This window comes from Gymnogyps californianus, chromosome 4, assembly GCF_018139145.2.
Source record: "Gymnogyps californianus isolate 813 chromosome 4, ASM1813914v2, whole genome shotgun sequence".
Classification (NCBI taxonomy): domain Eukaryota; kingdom Metazoa; phylum Chordata; class Aves; order Accipitriformes; family Cathartidae; genus Gymnogyps; species Gymnogyps californianus.
In genome coordinates this window covers 45,626,766-45,653,034 of record NC_059474.1, presented here as the reverse complement: position 1 = coordinate 45,653,034, position 26,269 = coordinate 45,626,766, and the positions used below count along the sequence as shown (strand labels likewise).

General features: G+C 36.6%; 1 protein-coding gene across 1 annotated transcript in view; it reads right to left on the bottom strand.

Annotated features, from left to right (window-relative positions):
- The window catches only part of FSTL5 (follistatin like 5), a 438,275-nt gene that overhangs the window by 324,370 nt on the left and 87,636 nt on the right, over positions 1-26,269 (bottom strand). The window contains exon 2 of the mRNA XM_050895669.1: positions 7,982-8,043. The gene's annotated coding sequence lies outside the window, so the exon portion shown is untranslated. The remainder of the gene's footprint in view (positions 1-7,981; positions 8,044-26,269) is intronic.

Here is a 26,269-nt window from a genome sequence, read left to right as displayed (position 1 = left end):
TTATGATGATCATTTCTAGGGTAGTAAGGGTAAATACCTGCATAAACTTTGCTATCAAATAAAGCTAAAAACAGATAACAAATACATATTTTCAAGTCATTCCCATACCCACTTGGTAAGGAACCATGCCTGGCTAGACCACAACAGTTTGGCTGATTTGAACTTATTCCATTACATCTCTTGGTCCATATACTCAGCCAATACAACCAGATGTATCAATGGCAAAGAGAAAATGAGAGATACTGGCAAATGGGGAGCATTTTCACCATTCTGCCACACTAACTGTGCAGAAATTTCTTTATCTGCACTGGCTTATCTGAACGAAGTCATCTGTTAATAAATGTAAGTGCTGGAAAGGAACATAACCTACCTACTAGGAGACAAGTCTTTGTAACTAGAGGTTACTCAATTAACCCAAAACCTAAAGAAAGAATCTGTAAAATAGCACAAAAAGAGAGTTAGCCTGTGGTTTCGTTTTCTCTTGACTACATTCCCTGGGCATTAGTAATCTTTGATATTGGGGGTGTTAGAGGGAGTTTCATACAGCACTTTTCAAAGGTGCTGGTCAACCACAACTCTTATTCAACCCACAGCCTTCTCAATATGTCTTTACTACAGAGACAAAGTTTCAACTTACTGTTCTTCTAAAAATATAAAAGACTGTTCTTTGTCTTTTCTGCCTACTAAGAGGCAAGGAAAAGCATGCTGTATTAAATATGTATAATATCTTAGGCAAACAAGTTCTCAGCCTTTTCATTTGTTGACAGCTATTCCTTATGCTTCAAAAAAAAAAAAAAAGAAAAAAGCTTGAACTACAAAACAGGATTAAACAGATTTGCAAATAAACTTGTTAATCTATTTACTTTGCTTTAAAATTACGTAGCATAATAGGCCGAGCTACACTGAATAATTAACGATTATTTTCCTGCTTTTGCTTAGAAAAACGGAAGAACAAAGTTGAGAGTGGCATTTGATTCTTTACTCCCTCTTGAGTCCGTGATTCACTCCTGCGATATTTAATGTCCTGAATTATCCCATAATATTTGCAAGTCTGGAAAAAAATATTCAGAATTGGCTACCTAAGTTTCATTTGACCTCTTACCTTTGAAATTTCTGAGCCAAGTTCAGAACTGTTAAAAGGCAGAACTATTCGTATTGGAGCTCCACCTTTTTATTTAGGTTTGAAACTAACAAAACCAAGAAGAGCCTTGCCTTCATTATTATTTTATAATCTCTAAAAGTCAGAGTGACACAAAATTTACATTTTCTAAAATGTTATATAAAACAAGAGTTTAGAGCTGCCTGCATTTATCCCAAGGGGAAAAAAAAAAGTTTGCTATTTATTAGAGACATAATTCATGCGATTGTAACAGTTCTTTTTTCTAGGATTGAATATCTTTACTTTTTTAAACAAATACTGAGGGTTATTGGATAAACTCGCACAAAAAACCATCAGAATGACAGACCTGCATGATTAGGTAGATCTAGAACACACCTAGAACTGAGCAACCATAGCATTTGTGTTTTTACTGAGTACCATTTACTGTCAAAGGCTATAGCCCAGCAAATAGTCAAGTGATCCACTATCAAATGTAAGCTTAGGATGCTTGACAGGTTGTATGTATGTTGATATCATCAATAATTGTAAGTGTATGCCCTCACATGCACATCTTTGTGTGCTGGTCAGTGTAAGCAGGGTCTATAAAGCAGCACTTTAAACAGCGGGTTTCCCTGAATACTGATTTTATGACAAAGCTTCTCCCTGAGGTTGCATTAGTTCTACAGTGAGCTGTTTGGTCAAGTCACTAGCATCCAGTTTTCTCCAACTTTTGAATGGTGTTGTTAAAGGTCTTGGAACTGCACACTATAGAAAATCACATCCTTATGAGTGTACAAATATGCTTGAAGAAGGATTACTACTGAAGACAGACTTTTTTTAATTGGAACAGATGATCAAAATGGCTATGGACCACACTTGATGTATATGTATATTTAGAACACCATTTTGTTGAAAAATAGCAGTGCCATTTTACTTCCTTGAGAGTCTATATATCATTTCAAATCTCCATTTTTTAAACATGATTTATAAAATAAAGCAGCCCAATACAAATGAAGGCAAAACATTACATAGAAAATATAATCAGATAGAAGACATAAATTTAAAAGTGAAGAATTAATGTTTTAGCATCAAAGTTCATCATCTGATTGATGCTGGTAAAATGACTGATCTCAGCAACATCAATGACGTTTACTCATGTAATGATGGATATAGTCCCTTTTGCAGTTAACAGGACTATGTGTATGTGAATAAAGACTACTCAAGTGAACAAAAATTTGCAGATTCAGACCCTGTATATTTACAGCTAAACATCAAAAGTTCGGCCATATAATTAAAGGGTTGGGGTTGTTTTGTTGTTGGGGTTTTTTTCCTCAGTTAATGCAATGTTTGCACCACATGCTTCAAAATTAACTTTTCCAAAATATTTTTGTAATGTCTACTTTAGAAAGCAAGCATCCTGAATCTTCATACTTTAAAAAGTATCATTATTTATAATTATATCAGAACATTTCAAGGTAAATTAATATTCATGTCAATGACAGATGATAAGAGCTGTCCTAGCTGATGGGTAGACTATTAACGAAGGTTTGCAACCAGTGCAAGTGCTGTATAATAAAGTTTCTTTCCCTATCATTTGAGAGAGGAAGGCAATAGCTGCTTTATAATTGGGGGGGTGGGGGGGTGGGGGTGGAGGGGGGGAGAGAACAGTAAACCATATGTACCTTTTCTACCTAAATTTAGTGAAAGCCTTGGTAACTTAAGCTCCTTTCTCCTCAATTTGCTTGTTTTCAACTTTACTCCTCAGTAGTTCTGTACCACTGCCCAATGGTTATCTTTATATTCTAGCTGACAAAAATATTCAGTAAACACAACCCACCTTAATATTAAATAATACAGGAGTAAAAAAATGTTATAATAATATGAAACAGTCTCATCAGCTTCATCTCATCAGCAAAAGTTACCTCACACTCACAGTTACTACAACTGCCAGCACTTGTGCAGGACACCTACGTAAAGAAACAATTGTGGTTTAGGTCCCAGTTCCAAACAAAATTCATCACAGCCACAAGAATATGAAGCGCTACATAATGCTAAAAAATACAGGGTGGGGACCTCATTTGCCTGCTTGTTCTGTTCAGCCATCTCAGTAGCATTGGCTACAAGCAGCAGCAGCCCATTCCTTCTGGAATCAGCCTTAATCTCAGACAGAAATCCCTGCGTGGTGCTCTGCCTGTGCAGAAATCCCTGCATGGCCCTCTGCCCTGTACGTGCAGAAATCCCTGCACGGCCCTCTGCGTGTGCAGGAATCCCTGCGTGGCACTCTGCTCTGCGTGTGCAGAACTCTGACAACTAACAGAAACAGTAGAAAACCCCTCTGTGAAGCAGAGCGCCCTACCAAGCTTGTGAAAGGTTAAACGCTGCTGAAATAGCAAGACATTTCATCTGCCTACACTTCCCAGTTCCATTCATTTACCAACAACAGCAGTCCTATAAAGCAACATAATAAGGTATTATTAAATCAGAAATTTGCATTTACACCTAGTTGTAGCCTGGAGGAAGGCCTGACATTCATCAGTCAATATCAAAGGAAACAATCCACAACTTTCACGGGCACAGGCACACCACATTGACCTTGGAGGTAGAGGTGGGGACGATCCCTTTCAGAAAGGTGCTGTTTCACAAGTTCACAGTGTTGCAGTGTTAAATTGTTCATCAAGTAACAAGGTATCACCGTCCTTCTGTTACACACGCATACAGGCACGCACAAGAACAGAGCAACATGAGGCTATGCTTTTAAATCCTCTTTAATTCCTACTTTGCTCTCTACCTCCCAGAATGACCTTACATATCTCTTCTTCCCCCAGACAGAATCAATTAGAGCTTTTCTTGTCCCCCAAAACTGGCGTTTACACAAAGCAGCTTCTGTAATGTCTTTTGATATCTTTTCGTAATACTTAAGATTTTTAAAATAAAATATTTTCAAACATTTAAACATTACCCTGACAGCAAGTTTTCAAGAAAAATAAGCCTGTAACTTCTCATTCTAGATTCATCTTTTGTTTACAGAGCCCTTTTCACTGAAAACTGCACACCTCTTTTCCAAGTGTTGCCCCTACACCGACCTGAGGGCTAACAAGCTCCTAACTTTGCTCTGCCTTTAATTGTGAGCTCCTCCATCCCATTCTTCACCCCACTACCGCTTATATGAAGATATCAGCTGTAAAAAAAAAAAAAAAAGAATATTCCTGCTTACCTTATCCAAGAGTCAGTAAAGTCCGCAAGGAAAAAAAAAAAACAAAAAAAAACCCCAAAAAAACCGGCCGGGTCCCCGTGCAAGAATGGCAGAGAGGGGAACACTTCTTCGTTTGACAAAGCCAAAAGCGGACCCGCCGCGATCCGGCGAGGGAGCCAGCCAGTCCGGAGAAAACTCGGAGCGATTCCCGGCACCGCGCTTCCCGCCGACACCAGGCGCGGAGAGCAAGTCCCCCGGCCCCGAGGCGCCGCGGGGAGGCGGCGCGGGGCGCCCGCCCTTCAGCACCCGCAGCGCCGCGGACAGCACCGGCCCCGCTCGCCGCCGCCGAGACCGACTGCTGCCGCCGCCGCCGCCCCCGCCCGCCGCTCGGCTCCGCTCGGCCCGGACCGCCCCCCGCCCCGCCCCCGCCCCGCACCCCCGGGGCTGCCGGCATCACCGTGCGTGTACCAAAACTTGCTCGCAACTCCCTCCTCCCCCCGCCCCCCCCCCCTTTTTTTTTTTTAATTATTAGTATATTTTTTTACGGGGCGTAGGAAACCAACGTCTCGTATTTCACCTCCCCTTCTCGCCGAAGGGCTCCCCGCCCGCTCGGAGGGCTGTTGCCCTGACGGAGTTCACTGTTTCCCCCCCTCCCCGTCGGTCTCCCCTCCGCAGGGGTATCGCCCCGCTCCCTGTCCCCCGGCCGCCCCCACTTCGCCTGGTCCCCACACAACATCGGAAACCAAAGTCCTCTCCCCGAGCGGCTGCCCCCAGAGCACTTCGGGCAGATTGCAGCACGCGCGCCAGCAGAAAGAAGAGCAACTGCTGTGAAATAGCGAGCAGTTCCCAACCGAAGCGCGGAGGATTATTGTGCTTCCATTTTTAAAGCAGGGTGGATGTTATGCAATATTTATAAGCTTTAATATATCAACGGGCTATCTGAAAGCTCAAGTATGCTGGAGGCTTCGCACAGCCTGTACTGGTAATTCCTACCGTCCATATCAAGTTTCAGTGCCTGAGTGTTGAGGTAGACCTCCTCACTGGTAACCCGTGCCAAAAACATTGACATGTTACTGTGAATCATCTTTAGCTATGAAAAACACAAGGAAAAAAATCACCCTGACATAAGACTATTAATTACATCCTCTGTTTATAAGAAGGAAAACAGGTACCTTTGGACGAACAGAAACAAACAAAACAAAACATCCAGAAGCTAACGGCCTAAAAAATTAGAAATATATTTCTGTGAAGTCAACCAAAGAAACAATAGTTTGAAGGCTCCCTTGAATCTGCTTTATTGTGAGATAACAGGTTTAGTTATCTGATTTATTACTTTTAAATTAATTTACTATCCATTCCGCTGCTTTTAAAGAGTAGCTACTTAATCTTCAATGTGAAAGCATTACAAAAATTAAGTATCTACTCTTCAAGGCATTATAGGTTACCTGCTTCGGGCCTTTTGGGAAAACGTGTTACAGATTAAAGTATTAAACTGTCTTTAAATCACCCATGACTCGGGTAAAGCCAGACAGAGGTCAGCTGTTCTGACGTACACTAGCATGCTAGGTTAATTATACTCGTGTCTACATGTGGAATAAACTTGTAATGAGAAACAAAACTAAGTAAATCCCATATTTAAAGAACTGAACTAGTTAACATAGGAAATAATAAAATGGGATAGGTTGGATTGCATTAGCTTTTCACTGTTTTGTAAGGGAGTTCTTATTGGACTGCTAATTAGGTCATGGCACTGCAAGAAGAAACGTGATTAACTTTTACACACAAAGTGTAGAATATAAAGCCAAATCAACCAGACTTTCATTGATCCAACCCTTTATAATTGCCAGTTATCATAAAGCCAGCTTGGCTGGCATCCAGATAACATTTCTGAACCACTATTATTCTATTTTTCCCCTCTTTTTTTTCTCTTAAGCCCTCTCCGTTTTTTTGCAAAGTACAGACAGAATAAAATCGCACTACTTAATGGCAATTTTTGGGGTGCAAAATTGATATTGAGTCAACTTTGCTTCCCACTAGCACAGCTGCACTAGAAACTCTCCTGGGACAGAGGTAAACCCAAAAATGGCTTGTTCCAAACTAAGCAGAAATGGAAATCTTGTGAGGGCGAACAGGGACCTTGCTCATCCATTCTCCTTTACCATTGTGAAAGTACATGAAACAAATGATCAAGAATTACATAAATGTTTTATATAACCCAATTAATTAAGTAGTCAGGAAGTCTATCAAATTATGCAAGGTCTGATGTACTATAGCTTGCTGCTTGGCTTCACAAACTGGCAGACAAAGAACCCCAAAAATAGCACATGGAAGACTCTCAAACGAATTGTGAAAATCTCTAAACCTTGTAAGGACTTGCACTCTTAAATTTGAGTGTAAATAATAATACAACAGCGTAAATGCATTAAGGTATCTTGGCATTCTTGCATTTTTGAATGTGTGTATCTGATCATGCTCATCTTTCTTGTTTGGACACTCACTGGGACATCCAGTTTACAAAGCTCATATTTAATTAAAATTACTTTGATATATTTTTAGCTCTGTATCAGCTATCACAGATAACAGTTAGAAAATAAATTTTGCTTATTATCCTGACAGCTTTCTGTCTTCTGCTCAATGGATATTGTTTATGAGCTCTATTTTGTGTATTCTTTGCTCTATTGTTCCACAAAAAAAAAAAAAAAGTGAATTAACTAAATTTTTTTCATTATTTTTTGACCCATACATTACATCATCACTGTTTGCAGTTGAAACATTTTCACCCACAGAGTATTGCACTGGGATATTACTTTACTTGATGTAATGCAGACCAATGCACACTACTTTAATGGAGAATTTATTCTGTGTTTAACAATTAATTGTTAGTCCAGAGAGACTGCTGATGCTTAGTAGTAGGTTTCTGGTTTCCATAACCTTAATTTGGGTCGTTTATGATAGTATCTTACCAGATCCCACATAGTATACCACACAATTTTCAAAGTTTGGTATACTTAAGAGTCCCATGTGCTTGGCAGTCAGTTATGTTTGGTTTTCATTTTTCTACCTGAATTACTGTATTTTAAGCATTTGCCATTCTTATATTGGGCAGAGGAGAAGCTGTGCAGTAAGTACTAATGTTTTCTTGTAAAGGTGAGAAACACAGATGAACTTCAAAGCTGTTTTATGTTTGTTAAGACTATAGGTATTAACAATAAATATTCTCTATTTTGTATTTATGAGGCACTGTTTAATATAGGATCCAATACAGCAGGAAACTTGATGTAAGACAAACAGAAGATCAAAGTCTCAATATTAAGGGGAAGTCAATGCAAATAACACATGATAGAAGTTGTTTAGTAATCCATTCAGTATTTGACCAAAACATTTGCTTTTATACTTTACAGCCTATCCATAACTCACTGAATTTAGAATAATAGTCACTTTCTTTGACTAATTTGGATCTCCTTTTCTACCACAAATTATTCTGGAGAAAGGGTTAATTACCTTGTAAACAGCATCACATGCAAAATAAATGCAGAATTAGAGAGTAAGCATAGTATTTTAGAAGTGGCTATTTTTCTTCTCTTGGCTTTTCTACTGCTAGCACTTTTAAAGCTATTTAAAATCTTTTTTTGTGTGCTTGGACTTTTGTATTAGCAATCAATAAGGAAAAAAATAGGAAATTTCAGAACCTTGCACTGTTACTCTTCAGATTATTCCAGTGACTTCTGTATGGCTTGGTACTGCTCACCACCTGTAAGTTCAACAACAACATTTTATTTTTCTGTGATATATCTTTAAACATTCAAAATGAGAAAACAGTTCCCGTGAATAGAATTATCAAGTTACCAAAGAATAAGGATATTAAAATCTGATACTACCAAGTATCAATTAATTTATTGTCCCAGCTAACCTGACAGTTACAAAGTAGTAAACAAGACTAAAAATAAAAAAAATTTTTTTTTTGTTTGAATCGAGAATATTCAACACTTTAAACACACTTCTATTTGTAGCTTAATACCAAAAATAGTTTTAGGCAATCTCATAGATTCAAGCAATAAAGCAATCTTATTTCAAAATATACAGTCCAAAGTACTGCTCTTTGTAGGGTTTAATTTCCACTTCTTTTTAACAGATCATTCCTTTTTTTTTTTTTAATTGGAAGAAGGCAGCTGCCCCTTCAGTGCAGCTGTTACTGGTGAAGATCATTGATTAGCTTGAAGTCAATGACAGCAAAAGAACTCTCAGCCTGCTCTGACATGAGATGGCATGAATAATCCTCCAAATCTCTCTCTCTCACACATACACAGCATGAAGTATGGACACATACATCTTTCCCTCATCTTCCACTGGTCTAATTCACTCAATGTCTGTTTAATGTTTTAATGAAAGATGATAATGCATCCACTATAAACTCTGTCCTGATCAAAAAGCACAATAAAGTGTACTGAGACCTGGAACGGTGCTTTTATAACAGCAGGGCATCACAAGCACCAGAATGGCACACTGGCAAATGGTAGAGAAGAAAATTAGCTTACTTGTGGCTTGGAGAAAGGTTGTGCCAACCATCTGGCACAGGAGATCTCCCAAATGACAAAAGGATCATAAAGGCACATTAAGGTTTACCCCATATCACCTCAAAGCCAGTTCTCATAAAAGGACACAAGTCCTTAAATAAAATGAATATGCAATAGTGTTCACACAGAAGAAACCTGTCTTTGAAATTCATCAAAATAATTCAAATGTATACCACAAAACAACAGATGTAAACTCAGGGAAAAAAAAAAGCCTAGACTCTGAGGTTAGATCTGTAGATTTCTCCATTATTTCTAATCAAATAAATGCTATATGTTCATTTCACTGTGTAGCAACTTTGCAATGATAATGATTCTGACAAGATGACATTGCCCTATTCTCATCTTGTGAATATAAATTAACAACTGATTAAACAGTAAAGAGATAATACACTACAGAATTAATATACACATTAAAAATTACTATTGAAAAATAATTGAGCAATGAGGATAAATATTAATTTCTTATCATCCATCCTCTTTCAGCTTTGTTTGGGATCAAATAATTTCATTATTCATTATCATTGAAATCTGAAAATATAATACCACTCGATAGCAGATAGCACAGATTCTATTAAAAAAAACCCAAAACACAACACACAAAGAGAAAGCTGAAGATACTTAATTTCAGTACTTAGTCGTGATGTTTATAAGAGATCTCTTAGGGCATCTATTGGGGAATCTTAGTATTGCACTCTAAAGAAAAGAGCCTGTAGAAAGGGTAAGAAAGAAGGAACAAGTTCTTTTTTTGTTAACAGATTTAAACAAGAATATTAATTCTAACTTTTTTTTCTCTTCTGGGCAGTCCTCATTCGATTGACTAGAGCATTTAAAGTAAACAACCAAATAAGAAAACTTCACAGCTGAAAGTATTCACTGATGGAAGTGAAAGAGCTACTACTCTACATTTCATAATTTCGCAGCTCATTCAATTTTGAGTATTTAAATATGTATTAAGCTGAATATATTATGCTGTGTTTATCTAGAAAACTGAAAAATTATTTTGTATGAAAGAGTTTACTAAAACCATAGTGAGAAATTTAATTCATAAGGATTAGGTATTAACAAGAATGGCAAAGATTTTGGATTAGGTTTGTTTAGTCTTTAAGTTGATTTTCCAACCTGTTTAGATACTTTGAATTTTGAATTTTTACCTATGAAGCTCTATGGTAGTGATCCTGACATCTTTACATGTTTGGCATGATTTATTTCTGTCCGCTAACATGGAATATTCTCTGTTCTGTACCTCATTTCCTTAAAGTCCCCCACAGGGGCAAGTTCTGGAGACAGATGCTGTGTAGCTAGGAGTTTTAGCTAGTTTGTGATAGAATACAAAATAATCATTTAACTTATTTTACAGAAACGATAGCTTTTGAAATTTTATCGATAAAGTAGCAAGCACCCTATATCAGCCTTGTTAGGCTGGATTTATTTTTAAGCAGAAGTTCCGTCAGGGCCTCTGTCTTCCCTTATATATTTTTGTGCTTTTCAAAAGACAGTGACCTGTAACAGTCACCTACCAGCTCTAGGTAAATCTGTCTGATACCTTGTAAAAAAGCCAACAACAACAACCACCACCCCACAACAACAACACGGCTAACCTGAGGTTGAGGCACAGTGGCATATAGATAATATAAAGTATCACTGCAGTTTAGGTAACCTTTCCCCAACCAATAAAAATCCCCTTGAGCAGCAATGATAAGTTGGCTCAACAAGATACAAAAATATTCTTTTGTGCAGCCACAGCAAACTGCAACCTAAAATACCATCTTTTTGTTTACGTTGTGCATAATTATAGGAATGAAACTTCACAGAAATTTTAAAAAGCCATGCAGACTTCTGTGGCAGTGTTCAAACATCAGATGTGCTCAAATGCCCCGTGCAGTCTGTAAGCATCCGTGAATTGTCTGATCATTACAGCACTAGACAATCATTGCTCCTACAATTTGAGAGTTCCTGCATTTGTCCTAATTCTGTGTCATGGAGATGAAGCATGATCGCTTCTTTTCAAGTGGGTTTTGCTAGGGAATAAGCCACTCTAAATAGTGACTGCGTGTCTGGAACACAAGTCTAAATTAATATACACTGATGTGTAGCCTAGTTCACTCCTAGCCATGTATCTCATCATACGTCTCATTCCACCTCAAGTTGTACTAAGAGTAAAAAGAAACCTGTTCTTCAAAGAATGCACTCACTGACTTTGAAGCAAGCAGGTCTGTGAACTCTAGTATCCGTACAGGGTAAGAGACATTTCCTACAGTTCTAGAGAACAAGAGGAGAATATAATAAGGTTCATAGGCACATCTTACCCTGTCTCTCCTTGAGAGCAATCAGCCTGTCCCAGAAGAGCACAAAGAATATTAAATGGGGCACATATTCTGGCTTATTGTATTTGTGACTTTGATACTGCAGAATTTTCCACTTCTTTAGGAGATAAATTTCATCAAAAGCTCATACTGACATTACAACAATATGGTAAAGAATGCAATGAACTTTTCAGTTGGGAGACAGTGTCATTCATTGTCTTACGTATCAGTTAGTCCACAGATCTACTCAGCCAGAATCCTTCTTTGTCTTTCCAGACAACATTATAACAACCTGAGTGAATCATAAAATGAAAAACAGGACAAAAAAAGCTAAGAAGTTCAAGGAATATGGAAATTTCATCCCTTGCATCCCAATCTCTCCTTTCCCCCTTGCAACTAATATTTAACCATTTTGCCACTGGTCCTGTACAGAGGAATGAGATGATGCAAAAGGGCTAGTGTGCCAGTTTTATGCTGGCAAATCCTAATGCAAAAAAGGATATCTTCATACTTCTTACCTATAATGTAGTTCCTGGGACAAAATTAAAGCTGCAGTCTTACATTCTGTATCCATTTTCCTTCATTTTCCTTCATTTTTCATGGGTCACTCTATAAACTCTGACATTCACAAGAAACCACCTTACTCCTGCCAGTAATATGGTGTGAAGTGTTAATAGTCAGACATTTCTTAAATAATATGAGGGATGTAAAAGGGTTACTTGAAACTCTTCAGTTCTTGTACATCTCAGTGAACCCATTTCAGGATTCAGCTAACTCTCCTCCAAAACTTAGCTAATTTAAAATGACAGACTTTTAATTACATATGACATACTATCTGATTAAATGTAAAAATCTATTTTCACCAGTACAGTAATATTTTAAAAGTTGAGATTTGTCAAAAATATCAGATTTTCTCCAAGTGCTTTACTCAAAAAGGAAAAAAAAGAGTGCATTACAGCTTGTTAAATATTCAGTTAAAAGATCTCTTTTTTGCAGTATATCCTACCCTTCAAGTAGTTTTTACTGGAGTTAGAAACAGGCCAAGTAGGTGGTTCTTCTTCATTCTTTCTGAATTTATAGAAATTTGTTTTAAAAGGATTACTCAGATACATATGAATATAATGAAATTTGGAAGAAAAATAGCACAAAAAAAATCTTATTTTGTTTCTAAAAGCAATTATAAATCAGTAGTTGAAATTCATTATAAATGAAATTTGTGTGTTTATCCTTAACACATGTCTGATTACCATACTAGTACTCACAAATACAGGAGACATTACTCCTGTATACTTCCACAAGGAAAGAAAACATTGATGTCCTCTTTTTGCTTAAATGGGAAAAAGAATACCGATAGGCTAAGCTGTTTAAGCAGTCACAAAAGAAATCTGGGACACTGCTGGGAACAGAAGTTTCCCATTTCTTATTCATCCTTAATCACATGATAATCCTGCCTTATCAATCAACATGTAAATTTGAAAGCAGTGGTTACAAGTCATCAGTAGTGATGATTTAATATTTTAGTACAATAGAAAAAGACACACAACTGAACATCAAAGAGAGTTCAGAAAAATCACAGCATGTACTTCTTTTAACATAAATGGTGCTGCTTGCCTGATATAATCCAATACTATTGATTCAGTAAAACTATTTATATTCACTGTAAAATACACCTGCTGTGCTTACTTGCTTAATGTGTGCTACAGAATATACACGCACTGTACTCTTTCACTAAAAAAAGTCCAAAGATACATCCAGTACAGTTATACTGTCAACATTTTTGAACCAGATCAAAATACATGCCACACTTCTACATTTGCATCTCTGCTAAATCATTTACTTGTTTTCAGTCAGGAAGTCAACAGCTTCTGAAGTTTCAGAATTCATAGATTTACACAGTTCATCGCATATATTATAAAAATATATTAGACACTACTTGTAAGTATAGATGTTAAAGATATCAAGTGACATTCATATAAAATTACATTAGAAAGCTTTAATAAAAGACTATGAAGTTGCTAAGTAAATCACAAGGTTTGAAATGCAGGTGCAATATGCATGCTCAATTTGCCCTTTTCTGTGAGCATATCTATTCTAGCACAATCTCTGTTCCCACAGACCACAACTGGTCTTCCCCAGCGGCTCTCTATTCAGTGAATACATATGGGTGTCTACTTTCAAAAACTATTTTCTTCAGGCACATGTAATTGCTAATCACCTATGAGGTGTTTGTTCTTAGTGACTTACTAAGCACCAAAGAGGAAGAAGACAAGTTTCAAGGCTGCAACCAAGTGGATAAACCCAGAAACCCTCTCCTTACTCCACCTGCAATCATGCTGTCGCATTCACAACATAAATTCAGTCTTTTGCAACTGGTAACACATTTACTATAGGAAGTATTTTATTCACAACATAATGGTGTCTTCCACAATCTTGAGGGGTGATTGAGGAAAATCTAAAGTTGCGGTTTAGACAGAGAGGTGTGGATTAGGTAAAATGACTTACAACCAATATTGAATTGGCAGTACTAAAACCAGGGGAAGACGACAAGGGGTTAAAACACAGAAACATAGGACTCAGGGTTATATTTTCAGGAAAAGGTATTTCCTGAGAGAAACACCAGTGGAACAGCCAAAGAGGTTAAATGGCAACACAAGATCACAGACAAAAAGATTCTCTGGACAGTTGAGTACAGGAAGTAGAGATAACATGAAGTGACAGAGACAAAATAAAGAATTGAGGAATAGAAAAAAGCAGCTGAGAAGGAGGAAAGAAGAATAGAATTAAATTCCTGGAACAAGTGGAAGGGCTAAAGGAGGAGAATGGATAAGAAAACTCAGTACATGTGGTAGAGGAAAGGGAAAAGAGATATGGATAGGCCACCTCATGTTTCACCTGCTTTTTTTCTGGGAAGTACTTAGCAAGATTTTGTTCAAAAGGAAAGAAGCAGAGGAGAAAGTTTGAGGGATGAATCGTTAATGGCTCCATTAACAGTTCCATCCAAAGAACAGGAAACTGTAAACAAAAACTATTAGTCTGAATTGCAGGACTAACAAAACTCAGTTCAGCATCTATTTGAAAATAACAACAACTTGCAAGTCATGTTAGAAGGTCTACATCTCCTATTACAGAACAGAATAAACCCAATGTAAATTGGTAATCTTCATAATCATCTATTAAAAATTGCCTACAGATGAAGATTTATTCACCTAATAAATTCCCACATAAGTTTGAATAATGAGTATGTTTGAGAACCAGTGATTTGGCAAATACAGGAATGGCAAAATTAATGAGTTATTCATGTGATATATTTGCTCAGCTCTATTAGATAGCACTCCAAAAATAAAGGGGGAGGAAAAAAAAAATCAACAGGAAAATATTTGTTCAAATGCATTCCAGTACTACACACTACTTACAGGCTTTACTGGACATAATGGAGCTTATGGTGGAATCAGCAAAAATATGACTGGATAGCGGAAAATTACCCAAAGCCCTTCAAAATAGAATCATGTTACACTCAAACCTGTGTTAGGTGCCAAACAATACAAAGGCCTATGAGGAGAATTGCTTAAATCAGCCATTAAAGCATAGCAAAATTACATTCTCTTATTTAAAACTGCTGTTCACACAGGACCATATTGTAGTCTAAGTCTCTGTGGATGTAAGACAAAATTAGTAAGTGTGAAGTTCTTATCTATCCCAGCTGTGGCTGCTAACCCCATCCAAGCAACATGGAGATACCTCAGTAGCTAGTTTAACACTAGGTCAGGTACAGGTGTCAGTCTAGTTGTAGTAGAAAAGCAGACTAAGATAATATACAACTTATCGGTAGTGCAGCTTTATTTAGTGTAAACATACTTTGAAATACAGTTTTAAAATAAAACACAGTATTAAACTTTGAATATCAGTTCAGGGCTTTTGTTGAGATTATGCTCTCACTTTTTTCTAAATTTGGTGGTACAATTATAGTCAGCGGAGTAGCCTCACTTTAAAACAAAATATGCAAAAGCAAAACCAAGTTCATCGTGCTGTGAATATACTAAAGCACCCCAACAGCAACATAAGAAAAAGTAGAGTTAAACAAACAAACAGTTCAGGAAAATGAAACTGGTTGTCGTTGTTTAACCCCAGCCAGCAACTAACCACACAGCCGCTCCCCCCCTCCCCCCTCCCGGTGGGATGGGGAGGAGGATTGGGAAATAAAAAAAAAAAGTAAAACTCGTGGGTTGAGATAAAAGCAGTTTAATAACTAAAGTAAAATAAAATACACTACTAACTAAGAATAATAAAAATATAATAATAATAATAGTAATGAAAAGGAATATAACAAAAAAAAGAGAGAGAAATAAAACCCAAGAAAAAAGACAAGTGATGCACAATGCAATTTCTCACCACCCGCTGACTGATGCCCAAGCAGCAATCCACCCCTCCCGGCCAACTCCCCCCTGTTTCTATACTGAGCATGACATTGTACGGTATGGAATATCCCTTTGGCTAGTTCAGATCAGCTGCCCCGGCTCTGCTCCCTCCCAGCTTCTTGCACACCTGCTTGCTGGCAGAGCATGGGAAACTGAAAAGTCCTTGGCTTAAGATAAGCGCTACTTAGCAACAACTAAAACATCAGCGTGTTATCAACATCATTCTCACACTAAATCCAAAACACAGCACTGTACCAGCTACTAAGAAGAAAATTAACTCTATCTCAGCCGAAACCAGGACACTGGTATAACATATCTATTTTCAAACATTAAAAGCAGTATTATAGCAAGCACTTTGATTTGCTGCCTGTGGATCCATTTAACTAAGTATTCAGCTGGTCCAGTGGATCTATTTGACTGTGTGCGAAACAGTGCATGACTACATACGAAACAGTGTGATGGTTGCAAAATTAAATGCTAGCTGGAAAAGGATGAAAAAGTGCACTGTCATATAAACAAAGTAGCAAAATTATTTAGATTATTTAGACATATTTTGATGCATGGATCTTATTTCTATCCAATTCTGCAAAGTATTTGCCAAGTTCACTTTCGTCAAAGACTAACCCTTCATGTTAGGATGTAGAAGTGCCATTTCAAACCTATAAGCAATGACTGTTCAGTAAACCTCACCTGAATGTATGGCCAACCTGCTTAAAATTCTATCCGAGCTTTCAAGTCTTGCTTTCAAATCTCTCATTCATTACCCATCTGAAACAATTAATTGATTGTAATTAAACCCAAAATAAGGTCACCACACAACTTGCCCTTATTCGTTATACATATATATACACCTAACAGTTCTTGACATACTAATAACCAGCCTGCAGAGTATACTGTGTACAGGTCAATTCATACAGCCTATTTTGGATAGACAAATTTTTGTGTAGTATTAGGAGAACTATCATAAGGCATTATTCAGTTTATACCAATTCTTTCCATGTGTTGTCTTTGAAGGAATTAAGTAAAATTCCTATTGATCTAAGCTGTAATTGATTTTTCCAACTGATTCCATCTTGCAGCTTTTGGAACTGTTGTCTGTTTTGGAACTCAGGTATGAACAATCTATAGATATTTCTGCACCAACCAAACATGTCTCCTTTTATGAGTAGCCATTATTTTATATTCCTGATACAGTCTGATACAGTCTTCCAAATCTCCCAAAAAGGACAGTTCTAGTGATTTGAAGTGTAGGGCAAAGGTTTTTATTTAGCATATGACTGAGACTTTTCTTATGTTGTTTCCTTCAATGGACTCTAAAGCAAGGAGACAATTATCTTGTTACACAAGCATCCAACTTCACATTTTGATTAGTATTTTAGCATTATTAGCTTCCAGACTCCCTTAGAGTCTAACCGAAGATTTAGATACCTAATTTTAAGCATCAAGACTTGAAGAATAATCATCCCTGTTCTACTTGAGCTCTTCCAGCAGTGTTTGTTTTGATTAGATAAATGTAAAATAATTAGAAAACTCTCAATATGAATGTTTTGTTGTATTTTGGCACACCTTATCATACTCTATTTTGTCTTGCTTCATATAGCTCAAAATTTCATGCTGGCATTAGCAGCTGTGCTTTTTGTTTCAAAACTGAGTTTTCCATTATCTTTTCTGCCTTTTTCATCAAACATGAAACAGGGGAGAAACTATTTGGTGTGCTATAATATATCTGTCATATGTAGTGTTCTGCAAAGTAAATGTAGAAGTGTGATCTGTGTTACTGAAAAAATTAACGTGTGGAGCAATCTGTAGAACATTAAACATTCACTCTACGTTGTTTTCCTCCTTTCCTTGCAAGTTTACATTACTCAGAATGTGAACAGTGCACATAAAAGCATCTTATGTAGATCTGTAGGACTCCACTGAGCAATTCAGATCAGAATTTTTAGAAGAGGAAGTACTCTCCTGAGAGATGTGGGCATTTCAAATTTCATCCTTCATCCCAGCTAAGATGAAAAACTGAAGTTGTTTCCTTTTTAGAACTTGACATGTACTTAAAATGAATCATCTACTCACATATTCTTTCCTTACAGAAGAAGATTAATTCTTCTGATTTTGTGGGCTGTGGCTAACTGAAGAATTAAGGAAGTTTTCCATCTATTTATCTCCCAGCTATGTTAAAACAAACAGTGCTATAAAAAACACTACTGACCTTGACAGCCTCTTGGTAATAATCACTAAATAATTAAATTTTTACTAAACTCATAAATATTGAAAGCAACACATTTTCAGAATACTGAAAAGCAATTGTTGATATAGTTATCTTAGTTGTATAGTCTTTATTGTACTTCATAGCCATGTGATTTTTTTTTTTTTCCCAAATTCAATATAAACCTCAAAATTATACCCGTACTTCTTTCACCTCCTTAATTTCCGAGTTCTTGAGCCCTTTTGTAAGGGCCTCATTTCAGTGTTCTTTTGAGTTTTGTCAAGTAATGAATATCTTGCGTTTCTCCAGGTGTTTTAAAGCTGCTATCTTGGCATCATCCCCCTCATAAAGCTACACTAGCTGTTATGCCTTTAGGTTTCATCAGTGTCACTGAGGTTTTGTCCACTTTTTCTTCTAGGGGAACAAGTTTACATGAATGGTCCTTGAAACACCTATTCCAAAGGATGTTGAGCATTTTTAGTGGAATGGCAGCATGTGGAGTATTTGAGGTAGAATTCCTGATTTCTTGAAAACAATTAGAGGATTTCCATTATGTTCAGTAAACCAGACTGAAGAAACCACGTCCAAATAGATATTTAATTATCCAACTAGAATTCAGCTCAAGTGAATGTTGCCAAAACTACTAAAACCAAGAATCTGATTAGCCCCAAATTAATTTCTTGTTACATACTTTAAATTGTTCTTGGTTCATTTATTTTGTGTGGAGTTTTAGTCAAAGTATACCTACCAAAAAGCAGGTACAAAAATTGTGAACATCATAAAGACTAGCTCTGCAGTCAGTGTCAAAAACTGTAGGAGAGAAATGCAAGACAGCACTCAAACTAACCTACAGTGACCGTGATTTTGGCTAAAATGCCCATGACGGCATCATCACTTTTGGTAGTGATGGTTTAGCACGCTGTTCTATTTCATCAATTGCACTGTTTATACAGAGATATCCAGAAAATTTTAAGGAGGTTTGACTCTGAATTGAGAACAAAGCACTTGTGGAAACTCTTGAACACTGTTTTACAGAAACATGTGATAACAATTCTACACCCTATCCCATTCATACTCTCCAACAATAGCTGATGTTTATGAAGTGTCAGTAGCCTAACACAAAGACAGTTAAGCATGTCTAGCAATCAAAAGAACCACCAAAGGTATAAATATGAAACCTAATTTAGAAGAAAAAAATACATTCTATGGTGTATAAGTTCCTATATCCTGCCACAGAAACTGGAAGAATTACGTGTTACCACTAAATCATAGTTTTAACTATTCAGAGTTGTGCACTTCTGTTTTGTTTGCTAGTGTTTCATTTTCTAGTTAAGCTAGCTGGGGTATTGTTACAATGATCTAAGTTCTGTTTGTTACTTTGTTAGTGTATTACCCAGAGATCTAAGTTCTGTGTGTTACTTTGTTAGTGTATTACCCAGAGACCATATTAAAGGAAAACAATCTCTTTCCTTCCTCACATCAGTCCCTGTGGTTGCAACGCTGAAAAAGCAAAGGCCTTAGAAAGGCAGCAGAAGACTATCTCAAAGAATCAGAGCATTAAGGAGGTCACTACAACTAGTTCAATAAGTAGACTAACTACTGTAATACTTCCAAATATGATAATGCAATTTACTGAACTTGTCCATCTTGCTCATGTGAGAAAATAGTTCCTTTCCAACCCCAAACTTGCCTGTGATATCATAACTCTGTGGTGGAAACCCAGCTTCCAGCTACAGGAAGCCTGAGTCTTTGATTATCAATTCTTCTTTACGAAATATGAACTTTCTCTGGTGTCAAATTGATTTAAGAGTGATACTTTCTGTATCCTTCTGGTTTCTAGTGCAGCTACCTGGGGAACTAATTTGAGAAAGAAACGGAACAGTTTAATTTTGTATGAGAACACTTTCAATCTGTAGATTACGTAACTTGCTCTAAATTTGCTAATGTTTAAATGACCTTAAGAAAGTTAATTTTAGAGTTAATACATGCAAACTTTCATCAGATAAGATGAAAAGTGTTATACAGGTCCAGGTTTGCAGTCTCCCAGCTTCACTAATGCCATTCATTTTCCTGATCACGCTCAGAATATTTGATGTCTCATACTAGGGAAATCATTCAATCAACAAGAATGTGGAAAAGACTTTTTCCAAAACTGTACCTGGGAGAATCCGGAATTGCACTTTGACACTTGTAGGTTTTGTTTGGTTGGTTTTTACTATTTTCCTTACATAAATGCTTAAATGTGTTCTAATCTGATAAACTATTAGATGTAGAATTATCATACTGTGGACATTTAAATTATACAATTGCAGGCATTGTACAAACACCATTTATTTTTACTAGGTTTAATTTTTTACCTTTCATCTGGATCAATCATTTCTTGTTTTATGTGAATGCTTACCAGTAGCTGTTTCGAGTGCCTCTGTCAACCTCCCCTCTCTTTAAGCTCTTTTCAGCAAAATAGTTACGTGTCTCTTATTTTTATCCCATATTTTTTAACTCTCTTTAATCTTATTAAATCCTATGCAAAAGAGTATAATGGCCAGATGATTCAGTGGTTCCCATCTGTACAGGAAAATCTCTGATAGCATCAGTGAGGATTTTTATCTAAAATCCTCTCATCTGGGCAAGATTATTGTGCAGTCTATCTGGGAGACTTTATGAAATCGTAAGTCTTTCAAATTCAGAGGAAAAAATATCCCATATATTCAAGAGGGCAGGATTTCACCTATTCTGAGGCTTGCCCTGCCCTTTCTGTGAAATGAGGGCATTCTAATTCAAAAGATATAATTTGGAGGGCTTTTTTAAATGGAAAGTTACCTTTTTTCATTTTCTAATCCTGCATGTGTAAAGAAGCAGGGTAAATTGAGATTCTGTGTATATATACCAAAAGGGCTTATCCTGACAGTTTTCTGCCTATCTTTTCTTTCTCTTATTCTTCTGAAACACGTACTTGATGTACCTTAAATGCTATATATGCTGAGTGAGATTGCTCCTTGTCCTAGTTTTGGCTGGGATAGAGTTAATTTTCTTCCTAGTAGCTGGTATAATGTTGTGGTTTGGATTTAGTATGATAATAATGTTGATAACACACTGATGTTTTTATTTGCTGCTAAGTACTGTTTTTACTAAGTCAAGGATTTTTCAGCTTCTCATGCCCTGCCAGCAAGAAGGCTGGAGGGGCACAAGAAGCTGGGAGGGGACACAGTCAGGACAGCTGACCCAAACTGGCCAAAGGGATATTCCATACCATATGACATCATGTCCAGTATATAAACTGGGGGGGAGGGGTGGATCACTGCTCGGGGACTGGCTGAGCATCAGTCAGCAGGTGGTGAGCAATTGCATTGTGCATCATTTGTCTTTCTTGCATTATATTTCACTCTCTTTTTGTTATCTTCCCTTTCATTACAATTATTATTGTATATTATTTTTTATTTCAATTATTAAACTGTCTTTATCTCAACCCACGAGTTTTACTTGTTTTTGATTCTCCTCATCCCACCGGGGGGGGGGGGGGGGGGGGGGGGGGGGGGAGGAGTGAGTGAGCAGCTGCGTGGTGCTTAATTGCTGGCTGGGGTTATACTACAACACTCCTTCATTTCCCTTTATTTTGTTGAAGACTGTTGACGACAAAACAACACGGCTGCTACAGAATGCTCAGACTTTTCAACACTTTGCTATTCATCAGATTAAAATTTACCACTTCAGAGCATCCTGTTTTCTTCTTTCCATCATGACTTTTAGATCTCCAAGGACCTATCCTTTTTTTTTTTTCTTTTATTTGCTTTGAATGATATTATTTGTGCTCACAAATGATCTCTACTATAAGAACTATAATTAGGCTAGTGATTTTCAGCCTTCAGGCAGTTTTGAATAAATATGAGAACTGTGCTATTTGGATACCTGAAAATGAGTACTGCTTCTTTCACTTGGTCTTATACATTACCTAGGAGCTGGAAAAGGAAAAAGTAAACGTTGGTTTACTGCTATCAGTCCCCTGCCCCTGAAACACAGTAAAAACTTAAATACTGTAAACTTGAAATACAGCACAGTTTAACTCACGTTTTAACTTGACGACACCCCATGATCTGCACTATTCTCTATGAGATTGGAGGATGCAGCTCTGGGACATGAGGCCCAGCAGAAGAGCCCCCTCACCTGATTGTGCTTCTCCCTGCTCGCCCCCAACCACTTACAATCTGTAGCCTTCTCCCACAATCTCCTCCCCTCAAAAAAACAGCAGTCAGTTATGGATAGGTAGAGATATATTGGTTTCAAATTTTTCCACCATTTAAGATTTTATTTCTCCTTTAACTTTTTTTTTTCTGAGCTATGGATTGTTGTTGAAGCAGGGACACTTAAAAAAAATTATGATATAAAAAAAATAAAAAAAGTCTTACTGAGAGAAAATTAGAAAACAGAAAGCCACATTTAAACTGTGGAGACAAAATAATAAACTGAGGTCCTACCTAAAGAGAAAGATGAATATGTAGGTGATTTTATGTCACAGAGACAAAATACCAGTATGGCTTCCACAATGTAAAATGACACAAAAAGAAACTTAGCAGAAGAGTACAGTTTCAGTAATAAATACTTATAAATGTTTAATTAATATAAGAATAAACTGAGTTTGTTCAACAAACAAAACAGCTAAAGGGGCACCGTTATGCACAGTAGCTACTTAAGTGACACATTGAAACTGATGGAGGATTAAAATGCAACAGATTTAACAGGGGCAGCGGAGAAAAATCTTGCCTACAAGCATGTTATCCCGATCTATGCCTATATTCACCAGCCACACTCACATGTTCTGACTAGTCTTTAAAACTGGGCTATAAACACTTTGCTTCTAAAGTTTTTTTCACACAAATTGGGAGCTACTACACTAATCTCTTACAATATCAGACTTTAAAAATAATGTTTATTTAGTGTCATAACCTCTGCCTAGCTCTCCTTGATTGACAGTGAATGCTTAAGATATTTTTTGTACCAAGTCACTGATTAAGTCAAACCTAGTTAAATGAGTTAGATAATTTTACACATACCTAGATCATCAATGTCTATACCAATGTTACTTTCACATCCAAGACTGCAGTGTAAATGTGATGAGTGCATCTAATTACTAGCAATACCAGCTTTAATAGCACTCTTGGCATCACAGCTGAAAGTAGTCTCTGTGACAGAGAAACATCCACAGCCCTTGGCTTGCTGTCTCACATACACACAAACACATCCACAACACGGTGACAAAGGCCTCATTGTCACACAGCTATTCTCGTACGTTTAGTATTATTTTACCATAACACAGGAGCAAGAGAGTACTATATTCTACTGAATGTAGAGTATCACAAAATAACACAGAGAAAGAAAAGGCTAGCTGGGTAGCACAGTCAACCACTTCTATTGGTTTTATAATAGATTTTACAATACATAAAACTTTTTATCGATACTTGAGCTTTGGAGTCCAGCAAGAATCTTGGCATTCAATTAAGACAGACAAACAAAGCTAAAATAAAAACATGGGTTGACATGGTTCAGAGCAGTTCTCATTTTAAAGTTTTTGCGGGCAATAAAGATTATGCATTTACATGGCTCAAATAATAATGACTGGTTTTTTCACATTAAAAAAAATTATCACTGTTAGGCCAGTTCAAAGCATTTTTAGGGACCTCAAAAGCTGATGTTAAAACTTCCTAAGCATACTCTTGATTCATTACTGTTGCTGTTTTAAAGATGACTGCCAAAAACACGGCTGGCAATGATTAAAAAAAGACATAAGATTCCAGAATAAAAAAATTCCTACATAAAAGCAGCATCAAGATCAAAAATCTTTTCTGCACAAATACCAACCCTTACTATTTTTTTGTATGCATAGTATATATATAAATATACACACACTGCATACGTGTATCTTCATACACAAGTCTGTATCAACATTAATACAAGGTACAAACTATAAAAGTGAAACTTCAGTTGGATGTAAGATTTTTCATGTCAGAATGTTCTAATATTCATTCGTTACTTTTATTTCTTTCTTGATGAAAAATGTATTTTTGTTTTTCAGATCATAATAATAATTCCCTAAAAAAAAAATAAGATAACTTTACCTTTGTATTTGGTGACAAATATTAGGATAGATTGTATGCTTGATTCTAATTTTTACATTTGTGGAAGTTAGAATTTGTTGACAATTCTAGAAATCCCACCCAAATTAAATCTTCTTTTGACCCTTTTTTAACTCCCAAGAGCAGAGATCACACTAGAATGTGACTTTACTTAAAATGATGGTGTTTAACTTGTGAGTACATCAGAAATACAAACATTTTCCCAAAATTAAATAGCTATGTGATACACAGTATAATTATGAAAACCATCCCACAGAAGAAATTGTGCGCTTTTTAATCTGGCTACTGTGCCAGTGTTGTGCAAGAAGACTTTGCAAACCTCTGACTTCTCTTAGCTGCCAGCATGGTTGCTGGAGTCAGTGGGGTACCAGTGGGGCTGTCTTGCTTTGAGATTACACAAGCAAAATGGACTAACCTAGAAGCTGGTTCTGCAGCAGTTCTGTGCCACCAGAGGATCTCCCAGGTATTGGCTGACTCTCCCTACAACTATGTACAGAAGCTTTGGCTATGATGCACATAAATATCCATAACTCAGGCTGCCATTCCATTACCACCCAACCACTTTTAGTAAATTCCTGAGCACTTCACTTTACTTTCTGCACTTCTTATTCCTTGTCATTATATTTTTCTTCATAATTCCATACATAATAATAATGAATGGTACCAGTACTGGCTTGATAGGAGAGTTGGCTATCACAGCAAATACACACTGACTTAACCAAAGACAAGACTCAAGTATCTCAGACCACTTGAGTTTAGTATAATTTCCTTTGTCACTAGTAGGGTTTAGAGTTTTTTTAATAAGATGATATTTTATACTTTTCCATGCTCATCACAATTTTTGTCAAGAGACTAAAGTTAATTTGAATCAATCCCTAAGACCTTAGTCTTGGTCCTATCAAAGTTACCCAGGGTTTTTCCTTTGACTTGAACAACAACATTTGACTAAACAATGTGTAAATAATGATATACAAGCCAATTGAGGGTAAAGTCTGTTTATTTATTCTATTGATAACTAAAAAGAAACACAAACCGAAAAGTTATGCATGCTTTTCTTATTTGTAAGAAAAGTCAAGTTTTTGGCTCAGCACTGTTCCTCATTTGTATACTATTATCCTTTTAGCATACAGGTGAGAGGTTCAGAGCAGTTGAGCATGAAGCACAAGAACAGAAGAGAGATGAAGAAAATGGAAACTAGAAGAGGTGCTAGTGTTTCCTGTTTCACACCAGTTCTCTTCTCTCTTGGTTGTCCAGCTCAATATTTGTTTCTGTAATATAATGTTTTTATAGTTGCCTTCGTAATGTATTTCTCAATTGAAGAAACTAGTGTCTTCCAAGGAGAAGCCTGACACAAGTGATAAGGCAGTTTATTAAGGCCAATGCCTACTCAGATTCCTATCATCCAGGATAGCTCTCCAGTTTCATCTCAGCATCCTTTCTCCTTTTAACACCTGCACACACTCACGCCATCCTATACCCTAAGAATATATTATTAAAAAGTGAAACCACCAAAATTTATCCCACACTTAGTGAGAGGACTGAAGACATTTTAAAATGACCAAAAAAACTCCTGTTAAATGACAAACCACAAAAAACCAAGAATGTCATGAATCAATACTGCACTGATCAGTTCAAATATGGTCCTTCACTTGACTTTATCTGAAGAGTTTTCCACTTTCACCTGAGTCATTACAACAAAAGGAAGCTGATCCTTATGAACTTAAAGTATGACTACCTTATAATGAGAAATAAAAGGTAATTCACCTATAGGCTTACATATATAAAAAGGTGATAATGGAAAGTGCATCCTTTGCTATAGATACTTTCACTTGCATTATCTACTTCCGTACACAGATGCCCAGATTTGTGTGTGTGTATATATATACACATACAGGCATATGTATGTACATGCATATGTATTTTACTCCGCAGAGTGGTAAATGTGTGTTTATTCTCCACTCTAAGTATGAAGCTTAACCATCGCAAAGATTTGCACCATAATCTTTTAGTCAAAATATTTCACAGTTTGTCTTTCATAAAGAAATAAACAATTTTATTTTAAAAGTAAAAAAAAGCTCAAGACAAAGACAGAAAATTACCTCAGAAAAATAATCATAGTTAGTCATAGTAAAACCATTTTTAAAAAATAAAATTCATATAAGACTAGTATATAAAACATCATTTGAAATACGTTATTGTTTTTTAATATGACCTCAGAGGCATTTCTGTTGCAGGGTAATTTATTTCAAGATAAATTGTACTAATTTTCACTTGGTAAATCTGTTATTCCTTAGCTCACTGCCTACTCATTTGTGCACGTGCCCGATGGTTTCTAATCAAATATAGCAAAC